The 19,329-nt window shown below is 37.8% G+C and overlaps 1 protein-coding gene across 1 annotated transcript in view; it reads left to right on the forward strand.

Annotated features, from left to right (window-relative positions):
* Positions 1-427: 427 nt before the first annotated feature.
* eya1 (EYA transcriptional coactivator and phosphatase 1) overlaps positions 428-19,329 on the forward strand; it is a 62,906-nt gene continuing 44,004 nt past the window's right edge. Inside the window, exon 1 of the mRNA XM_085172734.1 lies at positions 428-743. The gene's annotated coding sequence lies outside the window, so the exon portion shown is untranslated. The remainder of the gene's footprint in view (positions 744-19,329) is intronic.

Below are 19,329 nucleotides of genomic sequence, written 5' to 3' on the forward strand. Positions count from 1 at the left end.
AAAGAGCATAAATCAGTTTGAAAAGAAATCCTCATAAACATAATTTGTTGTTCTTATTTCCTCCTCGTCATCGTCTAAAACTATGCTATACTAAAATGCTAACTATGCTATACACATTAACAGCCAAAAACCGATAACTAAACAATGGCTCCCGTAGGTGGCGCTCTAATTCATATCCAAAAATTGCGAGACATAAGGATTACTGTAACTACAAATAATCATATTATGACTCACCAGAGCAAATGTCATTTAAAAAAGTGTATTTTTTTTCAAAAGGCAATTGAATGATTTTCTTTTCTGACTAATTATAAAACTATGCTATGACACCAAAATGGTGGTGTGGGCTAATCTTACTGATAATAACTGCGGTTAAAAATATATATATTAAATTATATGACACCGACAAGTAACAGCCTCTTGTTGAAGCCAAAAGTGAAGTGAATTATACCCTGGGTAAGCTTTCCTCGTGCCTGCCACATTTGATACCAGCGAGCAGCGCTCGCGCACAGACGCATGCGGATATCTTGCCAATTCACTGAAACCTTCCGACTCCGCTGCCATGAAAACGTTTAGCTTTAATGACGGACAATGATAAGCATTTTTACGTGATTGAAACCCCCTCCCTACTTTCCAGCCAGCAAAAGAAAGAAAAAAAAGTTGACGGGCCAGCCGACTCTGGCGTTAATCTTTATGGACATGGATACTTGTAGCATGTGGTGACAGCGGCGGTACATAACAGCAAGGTAGGCAGCAGTCAAACCACTCGTTTCGCCTTTTGTCTTTGTTCTGTTGGCCATTTCTGCGCAGTTGTTCAGTATTTGTTTGACTTGTGTGGCGAATTTGACAGCGTGATATTGAACCATTTCCAGAATGGGCGGGGACAGCGGGGTTACTTTCAGCGGGGCAGCCTCACAGTCCTCTGAATCACAGCGCTAGTCTAAGCTGCGGAAGGATCAGTGCTCAGTGAGAAATTAAAGCTCCCCAAACTGCGGCTTTTTCTTTTAGGGTGACTGTGAATCGGTTTGTTTATTTTACTTACGTCATTGTAAACATTTTAATTGCAATTCAGTGTTTTGAAGTTTTCTTTAAATTTATTTTATTTCAAGCGGTTTATCCTTCTGTAAAATTGACAATGCGTCAAAGAGTATGAACACTTTAGAACTTTTTTAATTGAATTGATAAAAAAAGCAGCACCAAAGCACATTTTGCAATAAAGAAGACCTATGCCTGCCCCTGCACTACACTGTGATTCATTACATGTGTTGACTCACCTCAATAACATATATAAAAACGTGTTTTTACACCCAGAAATGCAGTGATCTACGTACCAGTTGTGCAAGAAACATTTGTCAAAATATCATTTGCTCAAGTTGACAGGAGCTGTACCTGAGTTTCGCTCTCATCCATTCTGCCCCAGACTGCAGTCATTTTTCTGCTTAATTATTTCCCCCTTTTTTTTTAACTGTGCACCGCATTTGACAGTGATGGATAACAGGTTAAAAATGGACATTTTCTCCTCACTTAGTGTATGTTGGATTGGCTCAAGTATGCATGGTGTTCTTCCCTCAGACCAAAAGTCCTTGGAAAGATTGTGTTCCCCCTCTGTTTTGCCCATTCCTGTATGATACAGTTTGTCTTCATTTTCTTCTGCTTCAGAGTTTTTGTGATGTATGGCTGAATCACATCAGCAAGACAGAAGTGTAGGTTATGTCAAAGCGGTGGTTCCCTGATTCCCACCAGTCAGTGTCATGCGTGCAGGCTCTTGATGTTCATAATCAAGCTGAATTTCTTCACCAGTATCCTGAATTTTAGATGTTTTGTTGTATTTTAGCCTTCAGTGCACAGACATGAGCATCCATTTATTTCCAAACTTGGTTTTATTTTATTTTTATGGTTAAACATTAAACATTGTTAAACAGCATTAACATCATTTACGATGTGGTAAAAATGTTTGAACCAATACACAGTTAAACACTCAATATTTAGTTGAAGAAAAGCAGCAAATCCTCACATATGAAATAATAAAAAAGAAGTAGCATTTGGTAGTTTTTGCTTCAAAATATCCTAAATAATTAAAACAATCAACCTGTTATCAAAATAGCTGCCATTCCTTTTGATTAATTGATTCATTGTTATAAGATTATTCTGAAATAGTCTTCTCATTCTGATTACGTCATTTGACAAAGCCACAGTTTAATGTTCCTTTCCGTGGACTGCCCTTCAGAAATATCATCTATTATAACAGGGGTCTGGAACATGGTCAAAATCCACAACATTGTAAATGACATATTTATTGTGACTTGTGGTCAATACTTTTTATAGCTTTTTATATTTCATAGGGTGATCTCACATCCTCTGAATACCGTATTTTATGGACACATTTATTGAAATTGTGGAATATCTTGTTTTGTTTTGACCCAATTTCTTTTCTTTTCTGTTGTGTGTGTGTGTGTGTGTGTGTGTGTGTGTATCCTCAGTGGCCTGAGGTGGAACAGCTGCAACCCAAAGATCTGAGTTCAGAAATCCATCACTTTTTTAAAGTGTGGCTGTGCAGTAGAAATACTGCAATGTATCATGTCTGCAGCAATGAGGAGAACAATTTTCATTCACACATGTACTAGATTCCCTACTGTACTGTACATATGCTTCACGTTTTCTTTAAGACTTGACTTCAGAGGAAAGTTCTCCAGTCTGTTCTCCTTACTTTTGAAGTTACATGCTCCTCCTATTACTGGGGCCATGCAGTCTCCCCCATGGTGTCCTTGGACAGCTCTTTGAGTGCCTGAAAATGTTGCGGACCATTAATTCTGGATTGTCTTCATCTGTTTGCATAATTTTTCCTCCGTAACAGTTTTCCTCCCCCATTTTCACAGTCTGTGCTCTCAGGTTTATATTATTCTCTTTTACAAATGTTTGAGGCTTCGGCAGATTTCAGTTTTATATCATTTTTTTTCAATACCACTGACAGTTGTTAAAGTTTTACATGAGTCTGTTTTATGGTATACAGCCTGTCAGCTGTGTACTGTACACAGTATGCTTTACAGCCTCTGTGCTGATGCTGACTGTTGAAACTCTTCACCTGCCAGCAGATAGGTTTACAGATATCTTCAACAATATTTTTTGTTCTTTTATTAAAAATTTCCAGAAACATGTAAAAGCATGAGTGCAACAGAGCTGTCAGTAAACACGCAAAAAAAATAAAAAAAAGTGGGTGTTCTCTTTAACTTTATATATTTTCTATTTTTTTCTGTTAGACTAATTTGCTGTCAGGCGGGAGGTTGTTTTTGCAACTCAGGCAGACTCCAGAAATTAATTTATCCAAATAACCAAGTCCTCCTGGGCCGTGGAGGTTGGGACACTGAAATGGCCCTGGTAGGCAAAGCCGTCTTTTGAAGTCTGGAATGTTTTGGCTGACTTAGAGCAGGCGACTGGAGTGGAGGGATCATTTTCACTGACCCATGGGATTTTTAACCATTTTCATATACCAAGAACAAAACAAAGTGAGGAAAAATGCCTGAGCTGATTTGCATTGACTTTGCTATCAAAAACCAAGGGGAAAAAATTAAGTGAGACTGATTTAGCGGGGCAGTAGATTTGCCTTCTTTTTAAAAAAAAGTCATTTCTGGACTATGCTGCCGATGGTGTATGTTACTTCATGGCTTAAAAAGTTTGACATATATTAAAAAAAAGAAAATGTAACTTAATGTGAGATGCCTGGTTGTCATGTTTCCATTCGTTCCATTCCTTTTCAAGACTACAGACTTTTTGCTGGTGGGATTGTTCTGTGATTTATTAAAAAAAAAACAAAACAGATCTAATAACAATGACCCTTATTAATGCATTGCATTAGTGCTAATTAGGTGGTCATTTGGACCGAGGGCAGAACAAATACAGGGCACATCCTAATAATCCAAACACTTTAATTGTAAATAAATGTTCTCATTAAGAGCATGCACTGGCAGTAATTTATTATATCCATTATATAAAATCAGCAAAATAGTCACATTAATAAAATTAATTTCTGTTTTTATACTCTATCCTATTAAAGACTTTAATAACAGCACCTAAATGGTATGCTTTTGTTTAACAAGCCCAAGAAAAGGGAAGTGCAGTAAACCAAGCGGCGTGGAGTAAAGGGGCACTTGAGTTTCCAGAGTAATAAATAATTCACAGGTCCTGTGTGATGAGCTGCTGAGGACAGAAATCCCTAATGACAGCTTTTTATAACCTATGACTCAGCTCCCCATTATGCTTCTGACATCCCTACATAGACCACATCCCCTCTGCTTGCCCAGTGCTCACTCTTCTCTCGCCCTCCGCTGCTTCGTCTACTGCACTGACTAAAAGGAGTTATATTACACACTACTATGTGCAGTCACTTAATGAAAGAAACTGAAATGGGAAAACATATAAATTTTTTTAGAGGCTAAATGTATGTAATTCATATAGCACATCCTAATGAAATTGTTAGCATTTAATTTATTTTACTTTATGTTGAAAGCGTTTTTTGTTTGTGTTTTGGGGTTTTTTGTTCTTTCCCATATGCGCTGGAGTCACTTTCTAACTTCTTGAAGTGTAATGTAACCCGTATTAGTCAACTGGCCTAATTAAATCTGTATGTGTATATTTTAATGTTGTAACAGTTATTTGTTTGTGTTCACAGGAAGAGAGAAAAAAGTATCTTTGTTGAATCAATATCTGCCTGTCTTGCTAGCTTTTTACTGAAATAGTTTGTCAAAGGATTTTAGTAAAAACAGCAGTTTTACTTGGAAATGTGTCCAAGTTCATGCGTGGTTATTCATTTCTTTCTTGTACTTTGCTGCCTTAAGTGAATGCTGGAAGAACTAAGCTAAACTCAATACCCATTGCTACTGCTTTGTATGTGTGAGGTAAGAACCTGAATAATTGAGTTTCTCCAGTCCAACTTAGGTCTGTGACTTAAAGTGCTGCAGTGTGTGATTGGCATAATGGCACCATACCCCCCCAGGTAAGGTCAGTGCGAGCAACATCTGGCTCTATTGTGCATAATGCAGCTCCCAGTATGAAAGGCAAGGCCTCATATGGTTTTGGTTGATATCATTATTGTTATCATTTCCGAACTCCAGTTCTCGCTAAGAATAGGTGGTTAATTTTAGATACAAAAAAAATAAAAAATAAAAAATCCAATTACTCAAACCTGCTTGCAGTTGTCCCCAGAGTTAGTGCATGGAAATAAATCTGGTGGCCTTGATTAAGTACCTGACAATAGAGTTAGCACAGTGCTAGTAGTTTATAGTAACACAGCGGACATGGGCAATTAAGCCCACCAAGTAATTTACAGTACTGCTTGCAGGTGGTGACCAGGTACGAGCTGGGGACCACCTCAGTAACAAATTAGATCATATAGGCAAGGAAAGTAGAGGCTCTGTAGGACTGCCAAATAAAGTAAAGCAATCAAAGATTTTAAAAAGCTTGGCACGTATTTCAAATTTGTTATGATTTTGGTTTCTTTTTTTAAAGGAACAACATAGGGCACTGGGGTTTTTTTGTCTGTGATTTTCTGGAGAATGAATGATCACTTTTATACGTTGTTGATCTTTTTACGTCAACGTGGACTGTTCTCCTCTCACTGCTGCCTATTAATTATGAAATACTGTAGGCCTTTCCCATTTAATTTTACTGCTTCTTCCTGCTGAACTTGGTGTGAAAGGCTGCTGTTTTTAAATAGGTGTATAAAAGTAGGAGCGGAGCGTTTCCCGAGTACCAGCTCTCCCCACAGCATTATGTCATCAGAGTCAAAAAGGCACAGCTAAAGAAAAATAGCTTGTTTCACACATAATAGACACCTTAACACGTGGAGCAAATGGAGCGTGTACAGGGCTACTTTTCTTTCTGGTCACAGGACAGACAGTGGCTGCCTTGATAAGAAAAGCATGTTTCAATGCATCAAATTTAACACTGCAGAAAGATGTGAATTTTGGAAAAAATAATATAAATTTAAAAAACAATTTGTCCTCTAGGTGAATTTGTTCAGTGATGCCTTTATCATTGTACTGTACTCTGTGTACTCTATGTAACAGTGTTGAAAACAGTGCCCTCTTCTGCCTGCTTGCCAGTGTCTGTGCTGTTTGTCCACAAACTGAATGACTTGCTGTATTCCACAGTGCTGAGATGCACTCTGTGTGGCACCTTATCTGTCGTTTATCAACCTTTTGTAGAGGTAATGACTAGGCTGTTCAGCCTTGGAAAAACTTCGACTACGTTGAGCTCTACTGTCAGCATCCTGGCCTTAGTGCGGGGGGATTTCATCAAGGCCAACACAGTATGATGGCTCTGCTCCCTGTAAGTGTCCACTGCTGGGCTGGTTTCCTCAGTAAGGCCATTTCACTTAACAGTCCAGTTCCCCCATGGCCCCTCTTATATTTTAGGTGTTTCATAAAACCCTCATAATTGTATTTTTGTAGTATTTTGTGTTGTATTTTCACAGCAGGAATAAAGTAGTAATAAAAAAAACTTAGCTGCTTTAAAAAAAACTGTAAGTGATTTGCCTCTATTTTTATTTATATCTTTTAAACCTTTATAAATACATGTACATGTTTATTGCCAGTCATACCAAGCACAGTGGTTGGTGAGTAGCTTTGAAGGATGGACCATCTATTTTCATTTATGACCAACACCCTGCAAATAGTCTTAACAGCTAATTGGCATAAACTCCAATGATGTGAGCAGAACCCCAGCACCAGCAGCTGTGTGTGGTCCACAAATGCTTGCACAGCTATTTTAGAACCCCAGTCCAAAAGAAATATACAGTCTGTTCATGCTTCGCTTGCAGTGCAACTCAGAACATTTTGCCTTTTCTCCAAGCAGAGAAAAGTCTTATTTCTGTAATCTTCTTTAATATTGATATTTAAAGCATTCATCATGCAAGTAAGCATCAGATATACTTTTTAATGTGCATGCTCTCTTTGTAAATAAAAAAATATCCTGAATAGTCTTATAATAATAATTGATACTTTTAATGGAACATTTCCAAAGGTATGGGTTTGTTGGATATGTTGCAGGGCTACTGAGCAATAATTAGCATTTTGGCTGCTGATGTTTAATCTCTTATTAGCCTTCAGGTGACATGAAACAGCATCGGCTTCATTCTAGTGTTTGCCATTCAGACGCAGGTTGAGTGACAGCCACAGAACAGCACGTCTCTTATGTAAACCTTCCCTCTACTGCCACGAAATTAGAGTGCCTGTTGCTACACACTGCTGCCTCCTGCTTCTGCACAAATGAGAAGTAAGCACTGTGGTTCAGAAGTTCACATTTTGGATGCATGCCGGAACTACTTAAAACCAGTGACGTTTTCAGGGAACAGGTGGTCCGGGTGACATAATTCTGGCTTACTGTTATGATCCCTAGAAATTAGGCCCTGATACGCTGCCAGAAGGGTTATTACGCTGTCATTTTCTATAAGTTTTAGTGTATCTGTCTTGTTATTAATGGAAATATATATGAATGCAAAGATATTGATACAAAATACTTCTTTGCAACTGCTTATATGCTTAAAGATATTAAATATCGCTACAGATAATTTGCGTACATGTCAGACATTAACACCCATCTTTTACATGTCTCAAAGCTTGGCTAAGAAAGCTATTTATTCTCATCCACTGTTAACTACTGGCACATATGCGTTAGAGTGGAATGCCATTCAGAATGCAGAAAATATATTTAGTTCTTGCCAACAGACAGCAAAAGGCACCAGTGGGTCTAGCCCCTGTGTGAGAACAGTTATTTCTGTCACAGTATGGACTTTCAATTACTGTAATCCGCTCCTTAAAGAACATTGATATGATTGATAAGATATGAATTTCAGCACATATTGTAAGTCAATGGTGTCTAAAATCATAATGTAATGATTTGCGAATCATTTAAACTCTAGTATATGTAATTAATAGAATAAAGGCTATGTGTCATATACTGAAACTGAGTTTTTTTTTAAATAAATGTGCTGTTGTAGCAAAACAGTGCATTTAGGTGCAGCCCTCGCCACTTTTATGCAGACATAGTGGGTGCAAGAGAGAGAGAAAGAATAAAATAAAACAGAATAAAACACATCTCCCTGAGCTCGACAGGTGGGTTGCTGGGCCTGCATTTCAGAAAAACTTGGAAAAGAGGCATGTTTAACATTGTTTTGCATTGCTGCTTCTCTCAGCATTGTCTATTAACTACATCTATGTGTTCAGGAGCTGTAGTTGCTGTAGTTTTGAAAGCTATAGCCTTTCTTCCTTCATACAGGATTCCAGCTGCTTTACATTTCAAAGGATCATTTTTTGTAGTTTTTTATTTCATCATCTGCCTGATGTTTTCTCTGGATTACACGTCTAATCTTCAGGCATGTCAATTTAGACTTAACCCAGACAATTTTACAATGGAACCATGCAAATTTAATATGTATTGAATGGGTTTGGCAGTGTCTTGCTAAAATGCGCAAGGTCTTGCAAAAAACATTCCCTGGTTGACACTAAACCACTCTTTATTGCTTTAATGGTGCCTTCACTGATATGTGGTTACCCACGTGCACTAAGCACTGCCATATTATCACAGTTACTTTGCATTTATTACAAAACAGATGTTCCCTGTTTGTTTTGTCTCAGTCCATCTTAAAGAAGCTCAGACCCACAGAATGCAGCAACGTTTCTTGATTTTAGTTCTGCGTTTCTTTTTTCATTTGCCTCACACAGTTTTAACTTGGACTGAACTGTGTTCACTGGCAATGTTTTTAGTTATGACATTTATCACCGGTTGGAATTTTTATGTTCTGTTTTTCATTTTTATTTATTTATTTTTTATTAAATAGAGGATTTAGATAATTTAATTTGGTAGTGTTTATTTATTTTCGGATGCAAGGTTGGCAAACTTTTATTTTTACGTGATGGTTATCCGTTACACTGGCTTCTTGGGTGTTAGTCTAGGATCTTGTGGAGTGAATATTTTGGGACATTAGAGCGTATTGTACCCTTTGGCTTTGTTGCTATCTGCATGCCTGCTTTTGGTTTGATACAAAATGAGTGCACTAGAGAGATTTTAACAGTCTGACAGATCTAAGTTATTATTTTGAGTTTCTGTAAGCCCATTAATAGGTAGGCACTTATGGACGGTGGAAATACCCCACAGCTGCAGTCTGGCTGTTGCTCCATATGTTTCCCCCAGAAGAGCCTCAAACTTCAGTGTTCCACAGACATGTGTCCAGCAAACAGTAATACAAAGAGAAACAGATGTCTTGTTTTTAGTCACAATCAAATTAATAGAAAACATAGTTAGAAATCAGCTAGTACTTTCCATGCAGATGTGTAGTAATCCTTAATGTTTATTTTATTATTAATATGCATGTTTACATGTAACTCCATGGTGTTACATGTAAACATTTTATTTCAGGACACATTGTGAGGTCTGATAATTGGAGGTTTTATCTAAAACCAAGTCTACCAACAAAGTCAGGTGATTCAACAAGGGTTAAATGAGAACAACGCCCTGATAAGTGAATTACTTTCCTTGTATGAACACACAACAGTAATGTCCAAAAGCCCTCTGTTTATATTAGGAAACTATTGACCAGCTCAGGCAAACACTACCTATCCTGTTTAATTGTTAAGTAATTCCTGCAAAGTTGTCTTGTACAAACAGTATAGAGCAGTGTGAATGGTTGCTGAGTGGTAAAGTGCTGCGTTCGTTAGAAAGGCAAATAACTGTTGGGTTGAGTTGTGTAAATATTTTAGAACCGAGCTGCACGACTGACTATTGCCCATCAGTACAGTTGTGTATGCAACACCAAGCTCTATGACCACTCATGTATAAAAATACTGTTTTATGGATGATTAAGCATATTAAAGACAACACTGCTGTGTAACTCCTAAATACCCTGTTTTTCCTTATGAAATTTTCCAGAGTTGCCTATTGTAACCAGTTTGTAAACCTTTTTGATCAGGGAAATAATAAAAACAATTTTGTTTTTGTCCAGGTTTTCACAGGCTCATTAATAAATATTTTCAAGCATAACCTCATTAATGCCCAAATGACTGCAAAGTGATGATTCATTCATTTGCTAATTGTTTGTTTAATTAATTTTCATGTTAGCTTCAAGCATGAGATAACTCTGATATTAAAAAGCAAATTTATGCCTTCCTTGTACAGACCTTTAAGACCACTTTGCAATCATCTGGATATTAATAGTAGTAGGAAACAACGTCCTTGCTGCAAGTCAGACTGAATATTGGATTAACTTTATTATGATTAAGAAAACAATCTTGCATGATGGCAAATGAAAAAATCTTAAAATAAACATGTAGCTAATAGCTGACATTGCCACCATGGAGCCATTTATTTAATAAACTGTAATGAATAACCTGAGCAGACACTTCATTGGTGGTTCTGCATTATTGAAGTAATTCACTAACAGTAATCCATATGCAAATGAGGATTATATAAATGAAAACTTAGATATGCTGTGTTTGTTTCTCAGAGCAGATAACTGTGTCCTCATCTCTGACTAAAATAATCAAAAATAAGTTCTTTGGTCATTATTCTGATTTGCTACCATGAGTGAACAATACCTTTACCTTCTTTCAGTACTCAAACTTTTTAAATGTCCTAGAGGAGTTCTTGTTCGAGTCCCAAACCTACTGAGATCTCTAATGAAGGCTTTACCTTCCAGGCAAGCATATTTCTCCAAATGACAGTAATTTACATATGATGTATTTAGAGAAGAAGAGGGCAGGCTAATTCCATTTGGAGAGTTTCCTTTGTTTTAGGAGTCATTAGCAGCTAGCTCAAATCTAATTTTTACAATTTCATCAGGCCATCTTGGAAAGCCTCTGTGAGCTCATCAGAGAGGAGCATTTATTGCTAAGTGTTCTCTATTGCATTAGCACACAATAAAGCGGCCAGGGACTGCTACAGACGTTTATGGGGAATCCAGTTAACACTCTGGCAATTCGTTTTTTATTGGGACACAATCAATTTTTATTCATTTTAAAGCCAGAATGCTTTCTTTCATTGTGTGCCTACCCCAGCTTATTATCCCCTAAACTAATTACTCAGTTGTTTTCACAAAATGCTAATATTTATGTTAAAGATTTCCTCTTTTAAATCCAGACATGGCGTGCATATACATGCACTTCCCGCTAAGCTTTAAGCATAGTAATTGCATTCATTTAATTTGTGTAAGTCCTATTTTAAAGTATTACAGTATTAATCATTGAATCTGCCCCCTGGGTCAAATCTGGCACTTGGAGTCATTTGGTCCATCTTGAAATTTGAATTTTACCATTTTTAAACTACAACAAAACTTGTACTAGCAGAAACGTGTGCATGTAGTGGACATACCAGGGGGGGTTGAAACAAGTTTTGCCAATATTACATATTCCATAATTATTATTAAACCAGAAGGAATTTCAGTTTATTTGCTAGGAAGACACTCTGCCCTGGCTTTGGCAAAAGCAAAATAAAATCATATTTTCACCACTCCTTACTAAAACTTCAGGTTTCAATAAACTCTGAGTGACTCTGTATGGTTTCTTTAGCTTTTTCAGTGCCCAATGTGATCTCTGCATAATTAGAAACCAAGCTGTACTTTTTAAGAGTTGCTATTTCTATCCTAGATTTATGTTGATTTTCCACCATGACTTCAAATGGTATCCTTAATCACAGACAAGTCAAGCCCTATCGGATAAACATGAATGTGACTCTACCATACATGTTTATGCAGTATATTGTATTTAAAATTAAAGGTACTATTTGCTTTACTGGTTGTGGGATTGCTGTTTGTGGTGTGAGCTAGATGAGTACGTCATCATTGATAATGTTTTGTGATCAGTGCAGTATAATAATTAGATGCCTGTGCTCCAGAAGTCGAGACAAGCATGGGCCCCTCTTCCTCTGCAGTAGTCTTTTCTCTTGTTTACCAAGACCGTCTTTAAAGGCTCCCATTTGATGCTGATATTGTTTGTATCAGGTGTATATCTTGCACCTTTCAACTTTTTGTACCGAAGCAATCTTACCTCGTCGTCCTTGATCCACCACATCAGTAAAATGCACAGACACAACTAGAGAATATCCGTAGCTGCTATTAATGTGTATGTGTTTGCAACTGTTTTACTTTCTATGTGTGTGCACGGATATTCTTTTCTTTCAGTTTTGGGATTTGTTCTGCAGTGGCCTCTGGAATGCTTTCAACACATTGATGAGATGACAAGTTATCATTGATCTGTCCTTACTTAGTGGGATCTATTAAATAATGTATGGGCTCCCGTGCATTACCAGGACAATCTCCTGTCCTCGACCCATTAGAGGAGTAGGGCATGGGGCCCTAGTGGCTCAGGGCCCTCAGAGGTCCTTGGGCTTTCATTTAATTAAATTATCCTATAATGAAAACTCCCATAAGGAGATTAATTTTAATTATTTATCAGCGGCCGATTTGAGGGAGAGGCTGCATTAATAATGCATGAAAGGGCTAAACATTTTTCAATTCATCACCTTTTCCTTTTGTTAAAGGTGCAATTTATTAAGTGCTCTGCAGCTGCTAGAGATATTGGTGGTGGAGATGTGGACAGCCAGTCCCAGAGGTCAGTCAAAGGGGCTGCTCAAGTGCTCAAATGTCATTTGATAATGTTCATATTTATTGGTCAATTAATATCCCTAAAATTCTTCTGTAGTATTAAGTATTGTACAAGTGTCTCTGCATGCATTTGTACGTGTTTTGAAAGATTTATCCACACTGTGAAAAAGAAAGTAACACTTTTCCTTTCCTCAAATATACAGTAATGTTTTCCTCTGTTTCTCAAAGCTTGATGGATTTTATATTAATACCTAAGGCAAGGAAGTAATCAAAATTATGCCGGTAGTTCTCTGTTGATGTTTGTATATCTCCATCAGATTGGCATGTTGATTCCCCTTGTGTGAGCACATTAGAACGCTTTGGTGTCTGGCCAACAGAATAGGGGAAGATTGTCGACTGTCGCACTGTGTGAAACTGTAATTAGCTGCCTTGGTAATGTACTTATTTGGGTCCCCCGGCTGCAGAGATAGCAGCACAGTTGAGAGCTGTAAGATGATACATTGCTGAAAACAGCTGCCTTTTTGTGTTATAAATGAACAAAATCCACATTTTTGATACCGTTTTGTATCACGGGAACATACAGGCAGACAAAGTGCCAGAAGTGGCTCAAGGCAGGAGACAAGAATGTCATTGGGACGGTGAGCGGGGTGCATTTATCAGCCTTCATCAATAGTTAATAAATAATTCAGGCAGAGTCTGGGGCTTCTTTAGGGCAGGGTTTCAGCCAGCTTGTAATTTTGTAAATTGCATAGTCATCATGCAATGGATGGGCCAGGCTCCTCTGAGAGCCACAGCTGTGAATCTAGAGCTGTATTTATACATGCACTGCAGCCCCAAATCTTTCTAGAATCACAGAGCTGTATGTCAAAATGCTAATGTCCAAATCTTGTAGAGTAAGTACTTCAGGAAACTGTCCATGTCTGCCCAGATACAACCTAAACCACATGGAGTAATTTCATTGGGAAGAATGCAAATAACGAGGGATATCTTCCATTGTTTGCAACATGTGAGAAAGTGCAAATTTGGATGATGTGTAGATTAGATTCTCCTGAAATGGTCCAGAGTTCATGCCTTTTGAAGATGCAAGAGAAAGATAGTGTTAACCAACTTTGTGTCAAAAATACCTACATTTTAAAGGTTTTGTTGCCCTCAGTTTATCTAAACTACAATGAACTTCTAGACGTAACTATAGATAAAAGTTTGACACTCAGTATTTCGGGTTGAAATTTTCCCAAAGCAGATCCACAGTTTGCCTCTTGGCTACAGCATGAACAATTTAAATCAATATTCAGAAAGTTGCTTTTTGTTAAACCATTCTCCCATCTTTAGACAAACTTCCACCAGATACTTGCACCAGCTCGCACCAGAATAAACAGGCATTTCTTCCCATTGTGAGTTGTTCAAATTGTCTTAGCCCAGGTGCGGCTTTAACAGAACAGTCCATGCCCATTGAATGACCAAAGCCTTCAATTACTCAAAGTCAGCCTTCTGATACTCCTTCTTCAACAAAATAGGCCTTCTAATTGCCCCGACCAGTATTACCAGTTCTGCAACCAATAGCACACTGTTCTTCCACATTGTTTCCTAGGCAACTGGAAGTTTTGTGACCTATAAAAAGTTGCTACTCCTGTAACTGATCCGAGCCTTTGCGGTTGTTTGTTTCCATGGTAGGCTGCTGAGCTATTTATATGTCTGTTTAGTTGGTAGTAGTAGGCAGAGAAAGTATTGCTAACAGTTTTATTCATTTATTTATTTTAGGCAAAGTTTATGTTGGTGTTGATAGTCTGAGAGTTGACATGTGTTTAAGAACAAAAAAACACCTGGGGCTTCAACAACTGAGTCACAAAGTTGAGAGGAAGAAGGCTTAACACTCTCATCCCAGTTTTCCCTCTGTCTGCTCCTTATAACAAATAGTGTTTATTTTGGAGTCAGAGGCAAAGTCCCGGTCGGCCAGAATTTCTTTGTTGTGGCTTTGTTAGCAAAGACACGCAGATCTGCTGGTATTGATGAATCATGTGTTCATCATCAGAGGTTACTAGCAGTTCATCATACTTTCCCCTTGTGATGTTTGACTATCAAAAGGTTTATCAGGGATTCCTCATTATTAAAGTATAATAATTTATCTCTGATTCACAGCTTTTAAAAGGTATATTATTTTTCAAAGGTGCCATGTACAGAGTTCAAGAAGAGATCTCCCTGAAGGTATTTGGCAGCTGTAGCAAGCTGAACTCCAGTTTTACTCTTGTCTCTTTCACTGCCTTTACACACAGCATACAAAAAACACTATAATATCACTTGTTAGAGGAGTGTACCACCATTTTTCTTAGTTTTGTTTCAACTCACAGAGACATTTACACAGATCAGCCACAAAATGTACTGTCCCAGACATTTGTGCAGACCAGCACGCACCTCCAATGGCAGCAGGCTCCCTCTGTGCTACAGTACGCCCAGCATATCTGTTCAAAGACAACTCAAGGAGTACAAACGAGAGCTGAAGCTTCAAACTCTACTGATCCCGTTCTGTTCAAACATTGTTTTGGAACAAGCACGATCCACCAAGGGCCCCCCCACCTCCACTTTTCTCCCACTGCAGCTCACAGTACCCAAAAGATTTGGTGCCAGTGTCCTTGTGTCAGACACAACAATACAATTGCAGAGGTCCTTTGTTTATGTCCGCAACGGGTCAAAGAACTTTTGATGGCACGAAGGAGACCTAAACAATAGTAGACAAGTCCTGTTAATGCTGTGGCTGTGAATATTGTACAGTTGTTTGCTTTATATGCATGTTGTTGCAAATTTCTTTTATGTCCATGACAGCATTTCCTTTTTTTTAAAATCAGTTCATCATCTGTAGCATTGCCATTTAGATTACATATATGCAATGCAAAAATAAGACTGCTACTTGGTCACTTATTTTGAGTTCCCATAAGAGTGGGAGGATATTTGTTAGATGGATGTTTACACCAGGTGAATTATCAATAGGAATTCATGTAGGTTATAGTCTCAATACATTAATTCAACTAACAATCAACTACTGCCATCTTTAAAGCCTCTTACACTGCGTTAATCTGACCTGGCAATACATTTCCAGGTACTGCACACTTTTAATGCCATTCTTTTGGTTACGTGTCTGCCGTAGCTGGTTTGTTGCTTTCCCATTTAAATCCAGCTGTTACTTCACAGTCTGAGTCATTTGCATAAGAGAAAACTTGGCACAGGCAAACAGGCAGACACCAAATCTTTTTACCCTTACCTTCTGCCTGCAACAATGTATTTTTTTAAATTAAAGACTGGCAATAGGATTGCGGTGTTACGGTACTTAAGTTGATACTAAAATACACAGAAATACTGCACACTAACACGAGCCATATTGACAGAGAAAAGCGTAAATTCTGAGATTGTTTTTCTTTAAATCAGTTATACCAAAAAAAAAAAAGAGAGAGAGAGACAGAGAACATATTTTCTCACAAGCACAAAGGGAGAGTGTTCTGAGTGGAGTGCATTGCAAATTCCATTTCCTCATAAGGGAAGTCACCTTTTAGAGGGGCCACTGCTGCTCTGAACACATCAAGAGGAAACAAACATGGCATATCATTGACTTTTAATGATTTCGTTCACAGTGTCTGTAGAAAATGAACTGGATCTCAACTCTTTACTGACTTTTCAGGAAATTATGTATTCGTTGATTCCTCTTGGTTTAAACTGTTAGCGCTTCTCCTGGCGGTGCCATCTTTGTTTTTTCATATGTAAAGTAACTTAGACAGCCCTTCCTGTCTACTGGATATTGATAGTGCAGCAGTAGTACTCTAAGAAAAACAATAAATGAAAGGCTGTCTCCCTTACTCGTGATGGCTGCAGCAACAAGTACCAGACACATGCACAGAAGTCACCTAGAAGTACTTTGAGGTGATATATTAGTAGAAGAGTCAGTACTCCTCCTGCATTGTCTGAAACTACAATTAATGCATTGCTTATTTTGAAAATCTTATTATGGAGCTCAGTGTGTTTCTTGCTCCTGTATAAAATAAATGAATAATCTACGCATCAGCCGACCGAAGTGCAGAGTATGCAGATAAACCCAGCTGTTAAATGTGTCGAGGAGTTAAAAATTACTGAAAGCTGGTGTCCAGTGGCGGTGCTCATTCATCACTGGAAATACCCAAGCTATGTTTGCATGCACTTGTTTCTTTGAGAACAAATGTGGATGTAGGTTAAATATAAGTTATTTTCCGGTCTGTGCTATTTCTGTTTATTTATTTAGGACAAATAGCTGATTGATAATGCCCCTGGCTTAAATCCTCATCTGTGCTCTTGTATCATCATTTGGCAAATATGGCACTGCAACTTGAATGTGGAAGCATTTTCTGTTAGTAAGACAAACCGCTGGCTTGCACAGCAGTGCCTCTTTTGTAACTGTATTTAGTCACTGAGGAGAATGGCACAGACCCAATCCAAGTGTCTTTCATCTGGCCAATTCAAACAGACGTTTGACCCCAGACATTTGCCTAATGTGTTTTTGTTATGTGGACTCCTGGCTTCACAAATGTCACAGTGGTTGGACTAGTGGGGGTTTGGTAAGTGAGTCAGAGAGGAGGACAGAGAGTTTGCCTGGAGGGGTGGGTTTGAGAGGCGGCAGTTATGTCTATAATGTCTGCATTTTGCACTCTAACCAATTGGGAGTTGGTTGGTGGTGAACATAAGTTCCACTGATGACCTGCCCCCCCCCCCCCCCCCCCCCCCCCCCCCCCCCCCCCCCCCCCCCCCCCCCCCGTCTCCTTGCGGGCCAGACCCACTGCAAGCCTGTTGATCAGTGGCCTGGCCTGTAGTGCTTTGCTGACCTGGGCAGCTGGGGAAGAGACGGGGAGTGCCACATTTCTGGTTTGCACAAGTCAGAAGTCTGTCCGAGAGTTGGGGCAACCCTGACAAATGCTGCCATTAAAGGGGTGGTGAGAATTTATTACCAAACATATTGGTATTTTAGGATGCAGCTAATTTAGATTTAGTAGTGTTGCTGTGAGGCTGTATAGTTAAACCCGAATGCTAGAGAAATTCTTTAATTAAATTAATATCTGCTAAAGCTACTGAGGAAGAACCCTCTTTACACTCAGATTTGTTTCTGTGCTTGATTGCAAATTTTAAAATGATGTGACAGCTATAAGCAGATCCCACAATTTGTTATATCAAGTAAAAATGTGCATTTGTGTGCATTGCCAAAAAATTGCTGCTGAATGACAAAAATGTGCCACTTCAAGATGTTTTGATTCCTTTTTCTGATTGTTATTGCATTTGCAGGGAAGGCATCTGAAAGCAGTTATCCACTGTGTAACTTTTTTACGTTAAATTATGAAACTTTTTTGGGTTTTGGTAAAAGCTGATGGCGAACGAGGGCCTTCTATTTTAAGTCGATTTCAGACTACTGAGGCTTGGCAAAATTATATCGATAAAAAAGACAAGCGACTGTAGAGGGTGAAATTGTTTTTCCCTGCTTTCATAATGGAGCTGTTTATGAGTAACATGAGCACAATAAAGAAACAAATACAAACATAGCCGTTTCATCATTTTTTTAAAAATTATATTTCAATGCTATTATGAAGGGTTGTTAGGGTATAAACAGCTTAGATAAAGTGTACCTGTTTTATGGTTAATAATTTCTCCTTAAAGCCATGCAAGAGCAGTATTCAATGCAAACTTTGTTTCTAATATGGACAGCAACATATAGATCACATTCATGACTAGAACCAGAAGTTTAGAATATATGTCTCTAAAATTTTATAGCCTTATATTTCAGTGTTTTTAGCTTTAGAGATTGTGATAAGAGCAAACTATAGATCATACTGTCATAACATACCATTGGGTTGCACGAGCATTAAAGCTGGAGAACATGTTGATGTTCTTTCTCATCAGTTCGCAATTACATAAGTTCCCAGTATTCATAGGTTGGACTATACTCTTCTTTAATCTAGTTTTTTTCTTGTACAGACATCTATGAAATGTTTCACTTAATTTAGCAAAATATGTCCACCGAAAGATGAAAACAACATCAATTACACAATTAGGTATGGTAAAGCTTTTTCTTGCATGTTCAGATATGTTAATGTCAGCTGTAAAATGTGTGTCTATATTTGCAAGGAAAGTTTAGTCATTGTTAAGCCAAATTCCCAGAGAGATAAATCAAAAATCCACATTTCACTTACTTATTAGAACAAATGTTCTATTAAAAATTTCTTTATCTTTCAGCAGGACGTATATTATGTATGTAATGCCCACAGTGATAACTTACTTCCAGCCCTAGCAATGTCTTATTCTGAGTAATAGGTCTCTGAAGTGTGCTTGTTTGGCTTTTTTGGGGCCATTGGAGACCAATAAAGTATCTGTCTGAGGATTTTCAGGGTTCCTTATAGACTTTCCCCAGGTGTGCTTCACTGGTCATAAACTACACTTGTCTCTTATGGCGTATTCATGGACAAATGTGTCCATGGAGAGTTTTTTACTACATGCCAGTTAGCAAGCACCGGGGCAACTACAAAATATAGTAATTGCTTTTGTAAATTCTTAAATCTGAATAAGATTGAGTTAAGTATATGTGTGTGTATATATATATATATATATATATATATATATATATATATATATATATATATATATATGTATATGTATATGTGTGTGTATATATATATATATATATATATATATATATATATATATATATATATATATGTATATGTGTGTGTGTGTGTATATAT

The sequence above is a fragment of the Neolamprologus multifasciatus genome, chromosome 9, assembly GCF_963576455.1.
Source record: "Neolamprologus multifasciatus chromosome 9, fNeoMul1.2, whole genome shotgun sequence".
Lineage (NCBI taxonomy): Eukaryota > Metazoa > Chordata > Actinopteri > Cichliformes > Cichlidae > Neolamprologus > Neolamprologus multifasciatus.